We start from the raw sequence: 20,695 nt of genomic DNA, 5'->3' as shown, positions 1-20,695 counted from the left end.
TTGAGTGGGTTTCAGACTACTTTGAAGGTCTATAATCGATTGAATGAAAATAAAATTTCATGAGATAGATGAAAACTAAAAATAAAATTTCATGAGAGAGGATGAATAAACACCTTTTTACTGTTCTGTTGTTTAAATTCAAGTTATTGGGTTCAAACGTAACAATAGGGGTCCCAAGGAGGCTGAAGCTAAGGCTCAGAGGAAGCACAGCAAGAAATGCCAGTGCAGCAGCAAGGAGACCTGACTCCGTGTGTGTGTACAAGGTGCTCAAGTAGGTCCACCTGGACTCCAGCATCTCGTCCAGGGCCATGGGCACCGTGAACTTGCTGCTCAACAACCCACTGGAGCGCATCACCTGCCAGGCATCTCAACTGGCACATTCCAAACAGCACTCCACCATCATCACTGCCAAGCACATCCAGGGGGTCGTGCACCGACTGCTGCCTGGCCCACTGGCCAAGAATGTAGTGGCCAAAGGCCACCAGCTCCAAATAAACTGTCCTTCAGCCACATAGTACTCAAAACCCACTTCTGTTTTCATGCCACAGAAAGGTCGAAAAATTTGGCACTATCTAGTTTTGGGTTTGTTTGTTTCAGTTTGGTTGTTTGACTCTTTGGCACACAGTTTATTTAGTTAGTTTTTGTGATGGAGATCTTTTCTCTTTGAACACATTTTGGGGCACTTGATCCATACATTCCACAATTGAACAGTTCAAACAAAAATTGTACAATCATTAGAATTATTTCATACCATTGTCTTCTTTCCCACCACGATTAAATCGCCTTTCAAATGACCTGTGTAGTCACCTTCTGTTCTAGTGCTCAGTTCCCTCCTTCCCTCATTCTTTACTCCCCAAATCCCCTCCTCCTCCCCAACTCAGCAACCCCATCCCCACCCCACAGCTGACATGCCTATAAGCCCTCCCATCATTTCTTATCTGTAGGCATCCACTCCTTCGGTGCTCCACCAACTGATAAACCCAACAGAAACTAACGAAAAGAAACAGTGTGGGAAGGATAAAACCATAGTAATGTACCGACAAAAATACAACCAGTAAAAATAGGGCCACCCTCAACATCTTAAAAGCCAGGGAAGACGTCTTTGTCATAATAGATCTTGCACCTAGAACAGACTCTGGTCGGGTCCAGAGGGAGGTCACAGAAGCAAGACCCCGGGGCTCACCTCTGAGAGAAAAAGAGGTGCCAGGAATCTCAGGGAGGAGGCGGCGCGGTGTGGAAAGGAAACAATGGGTGGGGTTAGGAGACCCGCAAAGCGACGAATCTGGGAACCCCGAAACCCACAATCCCAGACTGGGATTTTCTCCTTTCTCCAACAGGGATTCCCACCATGAACCCCAAGCAACCCAAAAGCTGACAAATAGGACCGGCCTCGGGGACACCGCCCACCTCTGCCCATGAGCGGGGCGCAGGCAGCGGTTGGGGGGAGGAGACAAAGGGTCCTCGCAGACCGCTATGTGCAGCAGGGTCACCCTAAAATGGCCTACGCCCACACGCACGTCCCCGGAACCCCCTACCTGGGAGGGCTGGCAACAGGGTGCTCAGGCCGTGGGCGCTTCTCGGCACCACGTGCAGCATCCAGGTCAGCAGAATCTGCGATGTGAGCTGCAGTCCCGGCGAGGACACTGCCACTTCCGGCCCTGTCTGGGCATGACCCGGGGTGGGAGGAGCTTGCAGGGTCAGGGAGGAGTAGGGTCTCCGCCTTCACTTCCTCTCAAGGCAGCTCTTGTCCCGCCCATTTCTACCGCTGCACAAACCCCAGTGCCTGGCGAGGGATGGGCGGGGCCGGGCCGGGCGGGGCGGGGCGCGGCGCAAAGGTGAGGAGGTCCAGCGCAAATGGGCTCAAGGCAGCACCCAGCGGTCGGAAACGATAGAGATCTACATTTGTTTTATGAAAAATAAAATTAACCAAATATGTAGAAATTATCAACTAATTAAATTAAAACCACATGCAAGTAAAATTTTGCATAAGATAATTTAATAATGATTGCAGCAGTACATCAACAAGGAGCCTCCAGAAATGCAGTGTGGATTCACAAAAGAATGTGAAACAAGATATCATTGCTGACATCAGGTGGGTATTGACTGAAAGCTACCAGTTTTATTGTTGGGTTTTGTTGACTACGCAAAAGCATTTGACTGTGTGGGTCTCTGACAGGTATACTTATGTCACTTAAATCTGTCATAGATTTATGTCAACTTGAAGGTGTATGAAAATATAGTGGTGGAATACAACCCGTCGATCAGGTCACAGCCTGGTGATGCCTCCTGGGGGGTGTGCCCTTCTAATAATTAGAGAAACTTGGAACGTCCCTCTCTGCCACTCCATCTTCCTGCCAGATAGAACTCTGCCCCCCCCCCACACAGGGTGGCCCCACGTGGGCTGCTCAGCCTGAGAGCTATTTGTTTGATAAAGTGCTATCATGCCTTAGATCATTCACCTTCATGTCTTTTTATTCCTATCCTTAGTAATTAACATATCTAAAGTGCACAAGTATATGTATATAGTTCAATAAATTTTAGCTCTGTATACACATAAGTTTTCTATTGTTATGAAGAGTTACAGTTTTGGAAATTCACAGGGACAGTTCAACCTTGTCTCATAGGGTCACTATGAGACAAAACTGACTTGATGACAGTAATTCTTTTTTTGTGTACACATGTATGTATCATACAGTTCAGCACACCAAGTCCCCATGCATGTTTGAGCACTCTCCACAACCCCTCCCCATATTGATTATCTTCATCTGATAATGGTGTTATTCTGGGTTGCCTAGAGAAACAAATTCAGAGACTCATGTGTATAAGAGCTTTATGCAATGGAGATCCCCTCATAGAGGGGTTTAGGAGAGGAGACGGGTTAAATAGGATGCGAGGTAGTACCGATGAAGAACACAGCTTTCCCCCAGATCCTGGATGCTTCCTCCCCCCAACTACCATGATCCGAATTCTACCTTGCAGGGCTGGATAGGGCAGAGGTTGTACACTGGTGCATATGGGAGCTGGAGACACAGGGAATCCAGGGTGGATGATACCTTCAGGACCAAGGGTGTGAGGGGCGATGCTGGGAGAATGGAGGGTGAGTGGGTTGGAAAGGGGGAACTGATTACAAGGATCCACGTGACCTCTTCCCTGGGAGAGGGACAGCAGAGAAGGGGGCGAGGGGAGACTCCGGATAGGGCAAGATATGACAAAATAACGATGTATATATTACCAAGGGCACATGAGGGAGGGGGGAGAGGGGAGGGAGGGGAAAAAAAAGAGGACCTGATGCAATGGGCTTAAGTGGAGAGCAAATGCTTTGAGAATGATTGGGGCAGGGAATGTATGGGTGTGCTTTATACAATTGATGTATGTATATGTATGGATTGTGATAAGAGTTGTATGAGCCCCTAATAAATTGTTTAAAAAAAGAGCTTTATGTACTATACAATTTGTATATTAAGAAAACATTCCAGCCCCATGCAAATGAAGACCATAAGTCCGATATTAGCCCGTATGTCCAGTAGCAGACTGTAAATTCCTCTTTAGACTCATGCAAAGCATGGAATGACGCTGAGTGCAAGAAGATTACAGGCCAGTGGGTTGAAAGTCTCCGAGATCCATGTCAGTGGAAGCATCTCAACGCTGGCACATGGCTCCTCCAGCTCCCGGACTCTACAGTAGGTCCATATGTCCTGTCAGTAGGAAAGTCTAGCAGGAATTGGGTGTGTGCCCCACTTCCAGTGAGCTATTTATCTCTAGCTCCTCCAAATGAGGTCATCAAGCTGCGACCCTTCACTCTTTAAGAGTCTCAAGTTGACAACAGATTAGGTAACTACCACACGCATTAATCAAGCTCAAGGTGGAGTTACCTCACCTTACCACCTGTGGCAATGACAAGGTCACAGTCCATGTATGAATGATCTATACAAGCATCCCCAGCTGTCCACACCATAGTATCCCTTTTACCTTGTGAACAGAAGACAAAACAGTAACAAAGCTAGAAAAACTAACCCAGCAAGTTGAAACATGAGTGCTAGTTCTTCAAACACCTGTGAGTAGAGCTCAGGGTGAGATCAACACAAACATCTCATTCAGAAGGGGCAAGTCTGCAGGGTGCACAGGATGGTTGAAACATACGAACCAACCCAGTCGAAGTAGCAGAGGGCAAGATCGTTATTGATAGTTCACTGAACTTGGAGTTATTCCCAGAAAGCAAGTATTAACATAGATTTATTTCCTATTTATTTCTGGAGTTTTCTTAACTTTTAACCAATAAGCTTTCATTACAACTTTATTAAGACATCATGCTTCCACCAGTAGACTGTTGTTAGCTTTCATTGAACGGGTTGCGAATCATAGAGACTCTACGTACAATAGAATGAAACAGTGCCTTGTCCTGCACCATCCTCAGTCTTTACAATGTCTGATACCATTGTTATAGTCACAGGGTTCGTCCACCTTGGTGACCCTGTACTTCAACATCTATGAGGTCCTTTTCCCAAGAATAGTCCCTCCTGATATTGTGTCCAAAGTCTGTGTGAAAGAACCTTGTCTCTTAACTCCCAATGAGAATTCTGGTTGTCCTGCTTCTGCAACAAGTCTTTTTGAAGATATTATTATTATTTATTTTAAGAGGGACACCACTAACTTCCCTTTCAATCTCTCCATTCAGGAACATTATTACTTAACATGATCACTGTTTTTTATCCATCTTAACATACAGTTTGGTGGCACTTTTGAAGACATCAGAGAAGACCACATTTTATTTAGTCTGTTAATCCAAAGATGACAAATCTGGGATGATTTCCACGTTCAGCCCCTTCGAACGCCTTGTGAATAATTGCCAGCCTGCCTTTAGGAACACAAGTAAGGGATGATTCTGGTAGTATATATATTGAGCTTGTATTCAGTTAGTTTAACTAGTAAAATTCGGAATCATGAAAGTTCATCATGTGCTTCAGTATTCCCAATATTTATTCAATTCATGCTTGTCTCATTCATATGCAATCCTTTTATGAATATCCTCTGTGAGGCCTTTGTATGAATTTGTGTAAGTATGTTTTGCAGGATAGAATCAATGGATGTTGGTTTCAGCATATTGTGTTTGTTAGTCCAGGTAGATTAGAGAAACAAATTCATAGACACACATATGTGTATAAGAAAAAGCTTTATATACAAACCTAATTGGGTATTAAAGAAACATTCCAGCCCAGTCCAGATCAAGTCCATACACCCAATATTAACCCAGATGTCCAATACTAGTCCATAAATTTTTCATTACACTCATGCAGCTTAGCAATAATGCTGAATACAGGAAGATCACAAGCCAGTGGGTGGAAAGTCTTGTGGATCCAGTGGCGGTAGAAGCACCTCGGTGCTGGCAAGGGTCTCTACATGGCTCCTACATCTCCCAGGCCTCTGGCTCCATCAGCCTCTCTCCAAGGGGCTTGTCAAAAGTGAAGTCTAGCAGGAAGTGTGTGTGCTCCACCCCCAGTGAGCTATTTATCTCTTTAGTGCCTACAAATGAGGTCATGAAGCTGCGACCTGATTGACAGGCTAACCTCCACCCCTTCACTCTTAAGTCTAAAATTGACAACAGATTATGTAACTACCACATTGAGTGTGCTTTTTTGGGTTAGGTCTGTTTATTCATTTCCAACTTGTAACAACCCTGTATACAAAAGAACAAAAATAATGTACATTATTGAGCCATCTTCAATATAATTCCTAAGTTTGAGCCCATTATTGAAGCTACTGTGTCAGTTCATCTCCTCATGGGCCTTACTCTATTTGACTGTCCTCTACTTTGCCAAGGATGATACCCTTTTCCAAGTACTGGTCTCTCTTGATATCATGTTAAAAAAAATGTGAGAGGAAGTACCATCATCTTGTTTCTAAGGAATATTCTGGATGTACTATTCCAAGAAAGATTTGCTTGTTCCTTTGGCCAAACCAAAACCACTAGCATTAAGTCAGTGCTGACTCATAGCGACCGCCCTGTGCGTTTCCAGGACTGTAAAGGTTTACAGGAGTAGAAAGCCCAGTCTTTCTCCTGAAGAGCGTCTGCTGCTGGTGGTTCATCAGTTAACCTTTACTCTGCGATCCTCATGGTTGGTTCCTTTGACAGTCCATGGTAATTCCAATATTCCTCAATAGCACCACAATTCACATGCAATGATTCTTTACTATTCTTTACTCAATGCTCAACTTTCACAAGCACATGAAGCAATTGAAAATACCATCACTTGAGTTAAACTTGGTATGACGACATATGGCAGTACATTTGATTTAAGTAAAGACATGGTTACCCAATTTAGCAATATTTTTGGTCATTTGTATGTTGTCTGGCCACACTAGAACATTCCATTGTTTAAATATAGACTAATGTAGGTGTCATGAATCAGAAGAGATATGGCCCTGGTTTGTGGTGAATATTTTCATTTCTTATCTATTTACATAGCCATTTATCCTCCTTTCTGTTTGGCTGTTTGTTTCTCTCTCTAGTGATGTCTCTACCTATCACTGGGAATAAAAATGTCCTCGATCTGTGGCTGCACATACCTCCCAGAACAGACTACACTCTTGTGTGGATTAAGAGAACGGGGCAGTGGATAAAGAGAAGACTTCAGAAAAACTCTGGATTATCCTAAAGGCACTGCCAGCAGCATTGAGTGGGAGGAGCACACCCAGGGTCCTCACTTCATCCTGTCCACCTTGATGAACAAATGCGCCTCCAACATGCGAATTCCTCTTTGGCAGCCAGATGAAGCCACAGCACACATATGCTTAAAAATGCGCAGTCCTCATCAGCCCGGAGAGCATTTTTTGGGTGTCATGAATCTTATCCACAAGAACATGAAGCATGTGCAGATTTTCCTCGTTCTAGTGGCAACTCTGGGTGGTGAGTGCTTCTGGGATTCCAACATCAAGTCTGTGGATGCAGCATCTGAGCACATGACTCACGGTGTTTCTCTTTATCCCCAGGTGTCCTGGCCCAGGTGCAGCTACAAGAGTCAGGCTCTGGACTGGTGAAGCCCTCACAGACCCGGTCTCTCACCTGTGCTGTCTCTGGATTCTTTTTAACTGGCTATTATGTGCACTGGATTGGCCAGGCTCCAGGAAAGGTCCTGGGGTGGGGCAGGGTATTAGCTTATGATGGGAAAACATACTATATATAATCCGTCTCTCCAGTCAAGAGTCAGCATCACCAAGAACACCTCCAAGAGCCAAGTTTATTTAAAACTGAGCTCTGTGAATCCCGAGAACACAGCCATGTATTACTGTGCTAGACACAGTAATGGGAAGTCAGTGTGAGCCCAGGCACAAACCTCCCTGCATCAGGCCATGGTTCCAGGCCACGCAAGAGAGGAGTCAGGGATGCTTTCCGCTCAGAAGCTGCAGTTTCCCCCACATTTTCAGCACATCTCTAGGGATTATCATGTATACACTCTGGGGAAACTTCATGCATCTGAATGTCTTCTTTTCATTGGAATGGGCTTTGTCTGTCTTTGACCATATATACAACAGAGTTCACAGTTATATGTCTTGATAAGATATGTCTGCAATTGACTGTACTAACTAGTATTTGTTGTCAAAGCCAGAGACATTCCAAAACACCAAACACCACCAGAGTCTATGCCAACTTACAGTGATGCTATTGTGAGTTTCCGAGACTATAACTGTTTACAGGAGTAAAAAGCCATGGAACGTCTGGTTGTTTTAAACTGTGTACGTGCAGATCTCAGCCCAAAGCATAACTACTTTACACAAGAGGGATCCTTAAAGAAACTTTAATGCTGGAAAAATCTCTCTTGTGAGTCCCAAATTTTCTCTAAGCAATCGGATGTATTCATTCATATATGCTCACACATGTATATTTATGCAATAATTTTAACTTACAGTGACCTGGATAATATTGTATGTGTTGATAGTCTTAGGTATGCTTGAATTGGCTTCAACTCACAGAGATCCTATGTGCAACACAATGAAATGCTGCCCGGACGTGCACTATGCGCACAATCATTCCTCTGTTTGGACTGATCACTGCAGCCATTGTGATAATCATCTCATTGATAGTCTCTCTCGTTTTCATTGACATTTTACTTCACCAAGCACAAGATCATTCTCCGGGGACTAGTTCCTCCTGATGACATGACCAAATGAGTGCAATGAAGTCTTGCTCGAATGCTTCCAAGAAATATTCAAGATGTTGGACAACAGAAAAGTGGATAAAGGGAGATGTCAGTGTAAAATATAACAAAATAATCTACAAATTATTAAGGGTTCATGACGGAGGGCGGGAGCAGGGTTGGAGGGAAAAAAATGAGGAGCTGATACCAAGGGCTCAAGTAGAAAGCAATGATCAAGACAGTGTGTTCTGTTACAAATTTCCCGTTGTTGTGCTTCCCCACATAAAACATCTCCCCTTTCCCCCGGCATTGTTATCCGACCTGAGAAGAACCTTGTGTTTTGATTTGTTGTTGTTTTGTTTTTGATGCTGTTAAATGCCAGAGTGCATTCCAATTCTACGTGAGTCAATGGACAACAGAACTAAAGAATGCCTAGTTCAGCACCACAATCACAAGGACTCTTTTTGAGCCCATCGTTACAGCCACCGTGTCAGTCCAGCTCATGATGTAGCTTCTTCTTCACTGATCCCCTACTTTATCATGGAGGAGGTCTTTCTCAAGGGACTGGGAGGGATCATGATAATGTTGCATGAAACAAAGTCTCACTCTCCTTGATTCTAAGGAACTCTCTGGCTGTATTTCACTCGAAACAGATGTTTCTTTTATTGAAAGCCTGTCCACGGTACTTTCATCATTCTTTTTAACACCATAAGTCAAAGGTCATCATTTTATGGCCTTCCTTATTCATATAATAATATTTAAAATTTTAACTTGGCTTCTAAAAGGGACATTTAAGAAGTCCTGTAATATGAGCCTGTTGGTGCAGATATAAAAAGGGCTATGGTGGTGCTGTGGGATAAGATTTGTTTGCTCACTACAAGGTCAGGGATTCAAACCAGCCAACGGTTCCCCGAGTAAGATGACATTGTTTATTGCTGTAAATAATTACAGTCAGAGAAAGCCTAATGAGTACTTCTTAGTCCTCTAAGGTTCCTATGAGGCAGAAAAGATGAAATCACAGTGGTTTGGTTTTAGAGAAAGAGCTTGTTCGTTTCCTAGCTCAGCTGCTTGCTCTATTGGTTTTCCCTCAATGCAGAAGAATGTCTGGGGTGTTTATCGCGCTCAGACCTCAGAAAGAATGAATTAATGCATACATTAGTGGATGCATATGTTCAAACCAAACAATAATGCTGCACTGGAACTCATAATTTTCTAATTGCAAATGTGGACTCTATGGAGCCTACTAATTCAAGGTATGCCTGTGGGTCACATCACTCCCATCTCTGTCACCCAACTTGTTTCAACAACCAGCTCTGGAGACACTTTCTGGTGGAGCTGTGGTGCCTGCGCATTAGCACACTGTTCATAGTCCCTCACTCGTATCACAGCCAGGAACACTCATAGGCAAATGCCTGTTGTGGTTTGTTACTTAAATGAGGCCACCACCTTCACCACCCTGCAATCAGGGGATCCCAGAGACTTCTGAGTCAGTCTTTGATACAGAAATGTCTACCTCCTTTCTACTCCTCCTGATGTAGCTGGGTCTCCCATCAGGTCAGAGACCGGCAGATGCAGGTGGCCACAGCAGATTCAAAGACCCATGGATCCTTTAATGCTTGTTGTGACCTTGCTTATCCTGGGTCTATTTGATTTCTCTTTTTAAACTTGATAATTTCCATGTCCTTAACGATGGATGCTGGAATCTTGTTCAGAATTGCATTGTCATTACACATCGCTTAGAGCAGTGGTTCTCAACCTGCCTAATGCCGCAAACCTTTAACACAGTTCAACTTGTTTTAGTTACTAGTTCATAACTGTAATTTTACTACTGTTATGAATCATGAGATCCCTGTGAAAGGGTTGTTCGACCCCCAAAAGGGTTGTGACTCACAAGTTAAGAACCACTGTTGTAGACCACATTAACCGAAATAATTTTATTTCATAATTTTAATTTAAATCAGTAACTTTTAATATAACTTTCAATTTATCTCGTGACTTTCAGGAAACACTCAGGGATCATGTTGGGTGGAATCTCAGTCCAAAGGAGAGATTCAGGTTCTAGATCAAGGTCCTGGCCCTCAGCCTGTATGCATTCCTAGATTACAGCCAGGACAGCATGCCAGACTTAAGACAAAGCCATCTTGGGAGAAAAGGCTCCATTCATCTGTAGAGATTTCAATCAGGCACTAGATAAGATCAGAAAAACCAAACAATAACATAGTAGTTAGAATTTTATCCTGTAAACTTTTATTCTTGTTTGCCAATTAACAGAACACAACTGCATCCAATTGGATTGTATTATCCTTGGAATCATATTTTCTGCCATCATTTCCACATTTCAGAATATTGGGAGGTTTAGTGCACCTTGAGGATGACTGACCAAATCTAACTCCAAGCAGCATTTATGACTGTTCTATGCAGGTTCACAGGGAATCAGAACTGACTACAGGACCCTAACAATTACAAAGGATCATCAAAACATTATTTGCTATGTTTGAGACTGGTATTGCAGTCACTGTATCAATGCACTTCCTTGAGGGCTTGACAGAAGGAAATATCTCCTCCATGGACATTTCAGTCAACACATCCTATCTTCAGATTATCAGACTGTAGTCTGAGGACACTGTCACCTATGACTATGCAAGAAACAATGAAAACTCACATCCTGAAAATGCCAGACACCCAGGACAAAGTGAATGACTTTGACAATTCATTTGCTGTCCTTTTTTCCTCTTCTTTCACTTAGTGGTTAAAGCTTTGTGAAAAAAAGCTTTTATTTCCTGAAAATAGTTTCAGTTTTGGGCTGTTAAATCAGCTCCACAAAATGGGAGGAAACATTCTCTAGGACTCAAATCATACAATTATGCCATAAACAAAATCAAAGTCAATTCTAACACATAGGAACATTGTAGACTCTGGATTGTACATTTTTTTGGAGGTAGACCCTTTAATCATGCTTCCCAGATGCTGGATTTCAGGTGGTCAATGCCCTACCCACCGTGAATCCAGGGTTTCTATATGCTCATAACAATTTAACAAAACAAAACCAATCTAGAACTGTTTTGGATTCCATGGAGGTGATTCTGATTCACTGTGTCCCGTTGTGCACAGAGTAGAATTGCATTCCCATTTGAAAGGCTAAGACCTTTGAGAACAAACTCACTATACCTTTTGATAGCCGGGCACCATAAGCTTTGTTCACATTTGCTTATGCACCTGCTTTGTCTTCAGCTATTGTGTCAGGAAGGCGAGCATCATGGAATGCCAGTTTAATAGAAGAAAGTATTCTTTCATTGAGGGAGTGCTTGAGTGGAGGCCCAATGTCTATCTGGTACCTTAATACTAAACCTATCCATATATGTACACAGATCTATCTCCACATACTCATACATATATTTACATACATACATGCCTTTATTTAGACCTCTCCATATGCCATTTACCTCCTAGCTCCTTCCTCTATTTCCTTTTGCTTTCCTCTTATTCAACGATCATATTCAGCCTTCATTTTGGTTTCAGTAATTCTTCTCTGTTACAGTACCCTTGGTCATGCCCTACCAGGCCTCCTACACCCTCTTCACCACCGATTTGGATCACTTGTTCCCTTCTCCCTGAGTTTGTTAACACCACTTTCTTTCCCCCAACCTCCCCCTCTCCCATGTCCCCCTGGAACTGTCAGTCCCATTTGCTCCTCCAAACCAAAAAAATCTTGTCATTGTGAATGAGGGGGAGTGCAGAATGGGGACCCATAGCCCACTTGTAGGCAATTGGACATCCATCCCCTTAGAGAAGGGTTGCGGGGAGATCAGCCAGTCATGGTGCAGTGTAGTAAAAATGAAACATACAACTTTCCTCTAGTTCCTAAATGCTTCCTCCCCACCCACTATCATGACCACTATTCTACCTTACAAATCTGGCTAGACCAAAAGATATACACTGGTACAGGTAGGAACTGGAAACACAGGGAATCCAGGGTGGAAGATTCCTTCAGGACCAGTGGTAAGAGCGGCAATACCAGGAGGGTGGAGGGTGGCAGGGGTGAGGGTGGGAATGGGGATCGATTACAAGGATCTACATATAACCTCCTCCCTGGGGTAGGGACAACAGAAAAGTGGGTGGAGACATCGGACTGTGTAATAAATGACAAAATAATAATTTATAAATTGTCAAGGGTTCATGAGGAAGGGGGAGTCCAGAGTGAGGGGTAAAATGAGGAACTGATGCCAGGGGCTTAAGTGAAGAGCAAATGCTTTGAGAATGATGAGGGAAATGAATGTACAAATGTGCTTTACATAATTGATGTAAAGAACTTCTCTTAAGCTTGACTCATGCCCCATTTTAGAATTTTTAAAATGCTGTTCTGGCCTCTTTCATCACTAAAGTATGTAACCTCTTTGTCTACCACACCCAGTTTTGCGCCATCGCAATGTTTTATTATTCAAATGTCAATATCCTCCTGTTCTCAGAATGTGCACATTTTCCATACCCCATTCCACCCTGCCTCACAAAGTTAAAAAGATTACGCTTATCTTAGCTTCTGTAAACTGCTTGCTGAAAGGAATGTGGAATCCCCCAACCTTCCCTACATACACACTGAAAGCTTTATAATAGCTTCAACCACTCCTAATTGCCAAACCAACAGCGGTTTTTGCCCTTATAAACTCACCTGAATATAATTTTCAGCTTTGAGTAATTTAGCCGAGATTTGAATCCTCCCAAAGGCCACCAGCTATAATAAAGACTCCCAATTTGGACATAAATAAAAATTGCATTACTAATGCACATTAGAAGACTACATGAGAAAAGTAAAATGAGAGCCCGTGGACAGGGAAATTTTTTTTTTAATCAATGGCACATCAGCCAAAGGGACAATTACAAATACATACAGAACTCTATATCTCAATAAGAAAATAACAAGAAACCAAATTAAAAAATGGGGAAAAGATATGAAAAAAATTGAAGTACAAATGATTAATAATGATAAGCAAATGAAGTTCACATGATTAACTTCACCAAAAATGAAATACAGATGGTTAACAAACATATAAAAAATGCTCATGCTCACTAGCCTTCAGATGCAAATTCAAACCACAATGAGATAGTACTTAACCCCTGCAATGCAAGCCCAAAACAAAGAAGCAAAACAACAAATGCTGGAGAGGATATGGAGGGATTGGGATTCATATATACTGGCGGTGGACTTAGAGATACATACAGCCACTGTGGAAATCAATGTGGCACTACTTAAAATAACCAAAGCTTGAAGTCCCATTTGATCCAACAATACCACAATTAGACACCATGGAATTCATACACAAAGCAATATATTTTTAAAAACAACATACTAAAACAGAGGTAAAGCTCAGTTGAAAATAAGAGGAATGTTTAAAACTGCAAGATTTAAAATGGGTGAAAAAGGTTCTCAAAAGATAAAGGGTCATATTTTAACTTAACTGCATCTGAATAATCCACCTTCCAAAGAATTCTGCATGGGAGCAAGGCCATTCACATTCCTGTTCTATGGTCACAGTATATCTCCAGTTAATGTAGTTAATATGGATCAAAGGAATGATCAAATGTAAAATGAAATATTGGTCTTGGTATCAAGGTACATATGCACACAGGATGAGTCTACCAGGCTTTCCCAGTAGCTGTATTCATGATTTCCTGCAGGATTTACATTGCAGTCATACACTGTGACAGACATTTTGTTCAGCCCTTCTGTCCAATCACTGCGTCAGTTTATCCTATGAGCTTTGGGGAACATCAAAGAAAATATAATTGGATACTGCAGTAACTGCCAATCACTAAATGCATACGCACTGCCACATACCCTGTATTCATATGGTTTCTCTGCTGTACAAATCCTCTATTGTCACATGACTCCTTTCGGGCTAAAGGCCAGCCAATCAGAACTACATTCGTTAACATCCCAATGTAGTCTAGTGACACACGGAGAGAAACCAAAGAGGGTATTTGCAAAGTCACTATATTGCCAGAGCTTTCCTTCTTATTGAGATCACTGGTATGAGATGTCACATGACTTCCTGTAGTTTCCTATCTTGAGTGAATTTTGTATGTTTTCAGTTTTGTGTGTTTCTGTGAAGAAAACTTAGAAGCACAGGTAAAAGTTTTACCCACATTCAATGCAGTTTCATGGTAACTATCCTACCTGAAATCATTGATGAGACATAAGTGTTTAAATTTTTTTAAATGTTTTTTTTATGATTTAAAACTTAACAGAGTAAATTGGTTTTCTATTCAACAGTTCATACATTGATTGCAGTCCCCAAGATACACCAGCTTTCTTCCCACTTCTGCCCACTCCCTCTGTTTTTATACTATTCATCCTTCTGTCATGTTTCTTCTAGCTTTTATAAGTTTTTAGCCATAAGCAAATGCTGTTCCTTTGATTTTGTATGGTTGATTTTCCAGGGAGTGTATGTTATTCTTCCCCTCCAAGTCTATATATAGTTGGGCTGAAAGCTGAGTCAGAGGAGTGAGTACAGGTCCAACAGTGAAACATCGCTAAAGGCCACAATCTGTAGATTCCAAGTTTCCAGCAGACCAGTAAGCCTGATCTATTTTATGGTTTTGGTTTGTTCCACTTTCTTCCCCACTCGACACAGGACTCTCTTTTGTGACCCTTTTCAGAGTAATTAGCACTGGAAGCCGAGCACCATCTAGTTCTTCTGGTCTCACGGTTGTGGAGTCTGAGGTTCACTGTGTTCCATTCATCCTTTGGAATAATTGTCCCCATACATCTTCTATTCTCTTTATTCTTATTTTATGGTACTTCTGTGCTGTCTCTGGTGGCTAACAAAGAGCATGCAGGTAGGGCAGGTACAAGTGTCATCTGGGTGGGCACTCTACTGCGTGATATAGCTGTGGATCCAGAAACACTAGGTTCTGTTCTCTTTCGGGTACTGAAAACTGGAAGAGCAATGAGGTACCTATGCACTCTGTGGAAGTCTGGAGGGTCTTCTCCCCACAAGGGTGGTCATGCCAATAGAGGGACAGCAATGCAGAACATGGATCCCCATATGGTCACAATTGTCTGTTCCCACGCTTGGCCCAGGCCAAACTCTAGCACCTCATCCTCTCTTTTGAAAGCTTTGTTACACTAACTCCAATGAAAGGTTTCCTTCTTGGAAACTGTCTAATGTTTAAGGAAACCTGACTTCCACATATAAGATTTTTTACATTTAACTCATGCAAAGAGCTTCTTTTCTTTGTGAAATCTCTGGTGTACTGTAAGGCATCACGTCTGGCTGAAAGCTTTACCACACTCAACACCTATTAAGGTTTTTCTCCACAAAGAATTCATAGATGAGTTATGAGATGTGCTTTCTGAATGAAGCCTTTGACACATTCATTACAAACAGGGTTTCTCTCTCTGCATGGTGAGTTTTCTGATGAACAATGAGCTTATTCTTCCTGAAAAAGGCTTCCCACATTCACCACATACATGGGGTTTAGCTTCTGTGTGAAGTTTCTGATATGCTATAAGCTATGTTTTCTGGCTGAAAGCTTTACCACACTCACCACATACATAGCGGTTTTCTCCTGTGAATTTGTAGCTGAGTTTTGAGATTTCCTTCCTGAATGAAGCTTTTGCCACATTCACTACACACATGGGGTTTCTCTCCAGTATGAGTTCCCTGATGAACACTGAGGTCCTTCTATCTGATAAAACCTTTTCCACATTCACCACATATGTACAGTTTCTATCGAGTATGAGTCTGCTGGTGAACAGTGAGAGAAATCATCCAGGTAAAAGCCTTTCCACATTCACCACACACATAGGGTTTCTCTAGTATGAGTTCACTGATGAACCGTGAGAGCAGTCTTCCTGATATAGCCTTTGCAATAGTCACCACATACATAGGGGTTCTCTTCAGTATGATATCGTAGATGAATTTTGAGGTGTGTTTTCCGGTTGAAACCTTTGCCACATTCACCACACACATAGGGTTTCTCTCCAGTATGAATTCGCTGATGAACAGTGAGAGAAGTCATCCAGGTAAAGGCTTTTCCACATTCACCACATATATGGGGTTTCTCTCTTGTATGAGTTAGTAGATGAGTTTTGAGATATGTTTTCTGAGTGAAGCCTTTTCCACATTCATCACACACATGGGGTTTCTCTCCAGTATGAGTTACTTGATGAGTTTTGAGCTGTTTTTTGAGAATGAAGCCTTTTCCACATTCATCACATACATGGGGTTTCTCGCCAGTGTGAATTCGTAGATGAGTTTTGAGATGTGTTTTCCAGTTGAAACCTTTGCCACATTCACCACATACATGGGGTTTCTCTCCAGTATGAGTTCACTGATGAACAGTGAGGTTTTTCTTCCCGATAAAAGCTTTTCCACATTCACCACATACATGGGGTTTCTCTCCTGTATGAGTTAGTAGATGAGTTTTGAGATTTGTTTTCCGAATGAAGCCTTTTCCACATTCACCACATACATGGGGTTTCCGCCCAGTATGAGTTCGCTGATGAACAGTGAGAGAAGTCTTCTTGATAAAGCCTTTTCCACATTCACCACACACATGGGGTTTCTCTCCAGTATGAGTTCGCTGATGAACAGTGACCTCAATCTTCTTGAATGTTTGCCCACACTGAGTACATTCATAGGTCTTACCTAGTGTATCAGTGATCCGGTGCTCATAGAACACAGACTCCTCGATGAAGGTTGTCCCACATTTATCACCTGTGTGCGGTTTCTCAATTTCATCAGATTTCTGATGCTGATGGCATTGTGACTTCATGAGCCTAGATTGTTCACACTCAGGGAATTCCTTTTCAGTACAACATTGCTCTTGTTCAACATGGAGAAAAGTTTCCTCATCTTCACTGAGCACAACTGACTTCTGTATTTTATTGCTTCTATTCTGATTTAATTCCAGGATGATTAAATATGATTTTACGATTTTTTCATGTAAGCCAAACATCTCATCATTTTCCTTTGGAGGAAAATTATTTTTGTGCTGAGAAACAATACTTTCCAATGCATTAAATTTATAACACCGTTCTGTTCTGTCTATGCAACTTTCATATTGCGAGTGCTCAAGCAAATGATCATCATCTTTGTGGATTTCTGTAAAGCAAAAGAACATTGACTCTTTTCACCATCTTGATTGACAACAGATCTCTTAAAATATGCATTGATACAAAGTAGATCTTTAGTGACAACCCTTTTATATGAATAAAACACTATGCTTAATGTTTATTGCCCATTGGAGGTAACACAACAGTGCAAACAATCTAAATAGTTAACTTATTGTAGAAATCAGGTTGGCTATGAAAGTGATGAATGGACACAGATTTGGTATTTGCCTAAGAAGGAAGAAATTGAGACCAATAGACCACAGATGTGATAAGGCTTGCCAATTATTCAACTAAATAGACTGATACTGGCTCTTTTTAATTAGATAATCAAGTGATTTATAAAGCTGAGATTGACAAATTAAAGAAGACTAAAATCATATTCATCATCAAAAAGTATATGGGAAGATCTTCCCTTAAGTGTAATTCTGTCAGCAGATGGTTAATATTAATATGCCTGCAAGTAAGACCAGTTACCAAAAGTGTTATTTAGATTTGTGCACCAACTGTTTAGCAAACAAAGTGTGGGGTCCAGTCCCAGAGTCAAAAGGCTCGTAGGAATAGCATGTGCAAGTAAGAAAGATAAAGCAGACAGCAAAAACGGGGTAGAGTGGCTTCATCTCCGATGCTGTAATAAGATAGTGAGGTCATTTACCAGTGAGTTTATATTGCAGCGAGGTGTGCGAGCCTCCAGAAAGCATGGACAACAGAACAGACAGATGTGAATGTGGGAATATGTTGAACTCTTTTAGAACACTTCATGATAAGTATCAGGCTGTGGGAAACAAGATCAAGAAGAGATTGGAGGCAGACCAATTCTTTATTCTCAGAATTAAAGATAGAATTAAAGATTGCAAGGCCAGGTATCTGGTTGGAGGGAAGCATTCACATTTGTAAGTTGGAGAAGAGCCCCAATTACATTCTCCTAATTAAAAATCATCCCCACAATATCCTTTCATTACAGTGCTACCTTAATGATACCTCATACAACACATGACTATTACCATCTGCGAGCAGCTTTAACTATAAGAGCAGATATGTTGTTATTGTTCTCCCTGCTCAGTGGATAGTTACTTCCCTCACTTGCCCTCAGCCTCAGCACTGGTCTTTAGTTGCTCACCCAATCACTTCAGGGACCTTCAGGGTAAAGCCACTGCCTACCTTGTTAAGTAGTTAGGCATCACTGTGAGTAAGGAGTGGGGGCGGGGCTGCATGCCCTGACACTATAAAAATTGGTGAAAGAATACAAAGCCTTTTTATGTCTGCCCTTCAATTATACAACCATCCCTTAAGACCCATCCAGAGGGAATTTAAGAGACAAAGTGATAGTTGATTGCTTGAGTGATAGCAACAAAGGGAACCTGATTGCTTTTAAAGCTAGGCATCTTTTAGCTGAGTAGCAAGAAGTCAGGTCCCTGTAGGAGCTATATTCTAACATCTTACTGGAGAGCAGTTGTGGAGACCACTCTATCTGGAGATTGTGCATTTCAGCTCTAGCTTTATCCTTGGGGCTTGGAGGTTTTCTTCTAACACTAGTACTGGTCTCCCAAGCCATGAAGTCAGGAGTATAGAGGTAAGGTTGCTTACACTTTCATCCAGGTTCTGTTTTCCACGATAACGAAATTGAGGGTGGGAGAGGGAGGGAATACGGGCAGGTGATATCAAGGAATTCAAGAAGAAAATATTTTGAAACCAGGGTAGTATCAATACAATTAACTAAATAAATATATATACACTAGAAAATTTTGCATACCTTTTGCAGCCTGACATTGATCAACCATACATACAATCATGTACACAGATGAATGTAAAATTTGGGAACAATATAAGTAATTGGAAAATGCAGCCTTAGTGACAGAAATGACACACAAGTTTACCGATAAAATTTTGAGACTAATGATGAATTCAAAGCAAATTTTTATTAAACAAAAGAAATGGAAACTATACATATGGATGAACAAACAAAAATCAAATCCACCATATCCATAGAAAGAAATGGTGGAGAAGCTCATTAGTCAAAACACACCCAAGGGTTAACTGTGGAACAGATCATCAATTGCTCAAATCCAAGTAGAAGTTAGGAAAAGTAGCTAGATCACAGAGCTGAGAGACTATGTAAAGAATAAACTTGAGGAATAAAAGACTGCTGACAGATCCAGCGCGCTGGCTTCCCTCACAGTGGTCACCGAGTTCGGGCGCATCGCGGTGGAATTCCTGCGGTGAGGGTCAAACCCCAAGATCGACGAAGGCGCCGCGAGGAAACTCAACGTGAGTAGGGACACCTTCCAGCATATTGTGGAAGGGTTAACATATCTCCTCAATGAGAGCTCGAAGCTCATGACTTCCGAACTGGATTTCCAGGACTCTGTGTTTGTTCTGGGATTCTCTGAAGAACTGAACAGATTGTTGCTTCAGCTTTACCTGGACAACCGAAAGGAGATCTGAACGATTCTGAGCGAATTGGCACCAAGGCTCCCCAGTTACCACAGCCTTGAATGGAGATTAGATGCACAGCTCGCAAGCAGAAGTCTCAGGCAACAGATTAAGTCATCAGTGACGATAAAGCTACACCTCATCAGAATAGAGATCACACCACCAGAGTTCTGCAGACTGTACCAAGTGCCCCTGTTCCATTTGGTGCAGCAGCTGGAACAAGCACTGGGAGAGATGAAAACAAAGCACTGTCGGAGGGTTGTCCGAAACATCAAGTAGCACCATCAAGCTGAAGACACGGATCCCTCTGCATCGTCGGGGAATTGGGGATGACAGTAATTACTCTCCAGATTTTTTTTTTAATTGTTGATGGTAATACATATCGATTAGATGAGATTTCTTTCTGTGCCAAGATACTGAGGACGTGGTAATGAACTAAAGTTCCTTTCCTGGTGCAAATTGTGTAAGATCCTTGAACAATTAAACTCTGTTTTGTATTTTAAATGTGTAAATAGGATTAAATCACGTGGAAATGAATCTATACTGTTTATATCTTCTGTATATTTGAATGACTGTCCTGTTTTTGATACTTCTGTTGACTGGTTGATTTTCTTTATTATTTACATCCTCACTGACCAAAATTGAAAATAAATTCTGGGGATTTTTCTATTACTAAAAAAATAAAAAGACTGCTGAAAGAAGACTAATGACTGAGAAGAGATGAGATGTGGGACAACACGAAAGACATCTTACATATGAAAACCAAAAGGCTACTCAAAAGACAGAAGAGAGAGAGCAATATTGAATATACTATGCATTGTTTGAATAACAACAAAAAAATCTGTTGGAACATACAGAAAAAAATGTTCTTTAGAAGCATCAAAAGTCATCTTTCGGGGTGGGCCTAAGGAAGGCACACTGCACAGTAAGGAATATATAGTAGATATGTGTTTAATGAAGAAACCAACAACTCAGGATGTTAAAATGTCCTTTCCACTTAAAAATTATCGGAGGAACA

General features: G+C 41.7%; 1 pseudogene; it reads left to right on the top strand.

Annotated features, from left to right (window-relative positions):
* Window positions 1–308: 308 nt before the first annotated feature.
* Window positions 309–19,956, top strand: LOC142427493 (COMM domain-containing protein 2 pseudogene; annotated as a pseudogene).
* The last annotated feature ends 739 nt before the right edge of the window (window positions 19,957–20,695 follow it).

This window comes from Tenrec ecaudatus, chromosome 15 (genome assembly GCF_050624435.1).
Source record: "Tenrec ecaudatus isolate mTenEca1 chromosome 15, mTenEca1.hap1, whole genome shotgun sequence".
NCBI lineage: Eukaryota > Metazoa > Chordata > Mammalia > Afrosoricida > Tenrecidae > Tenrec > Tenrec ecaudatus.
Note: the sequence above shows the minus strand (reverse complement) of the source record. Positions and strands in the feature narration are given on the sequence as shown.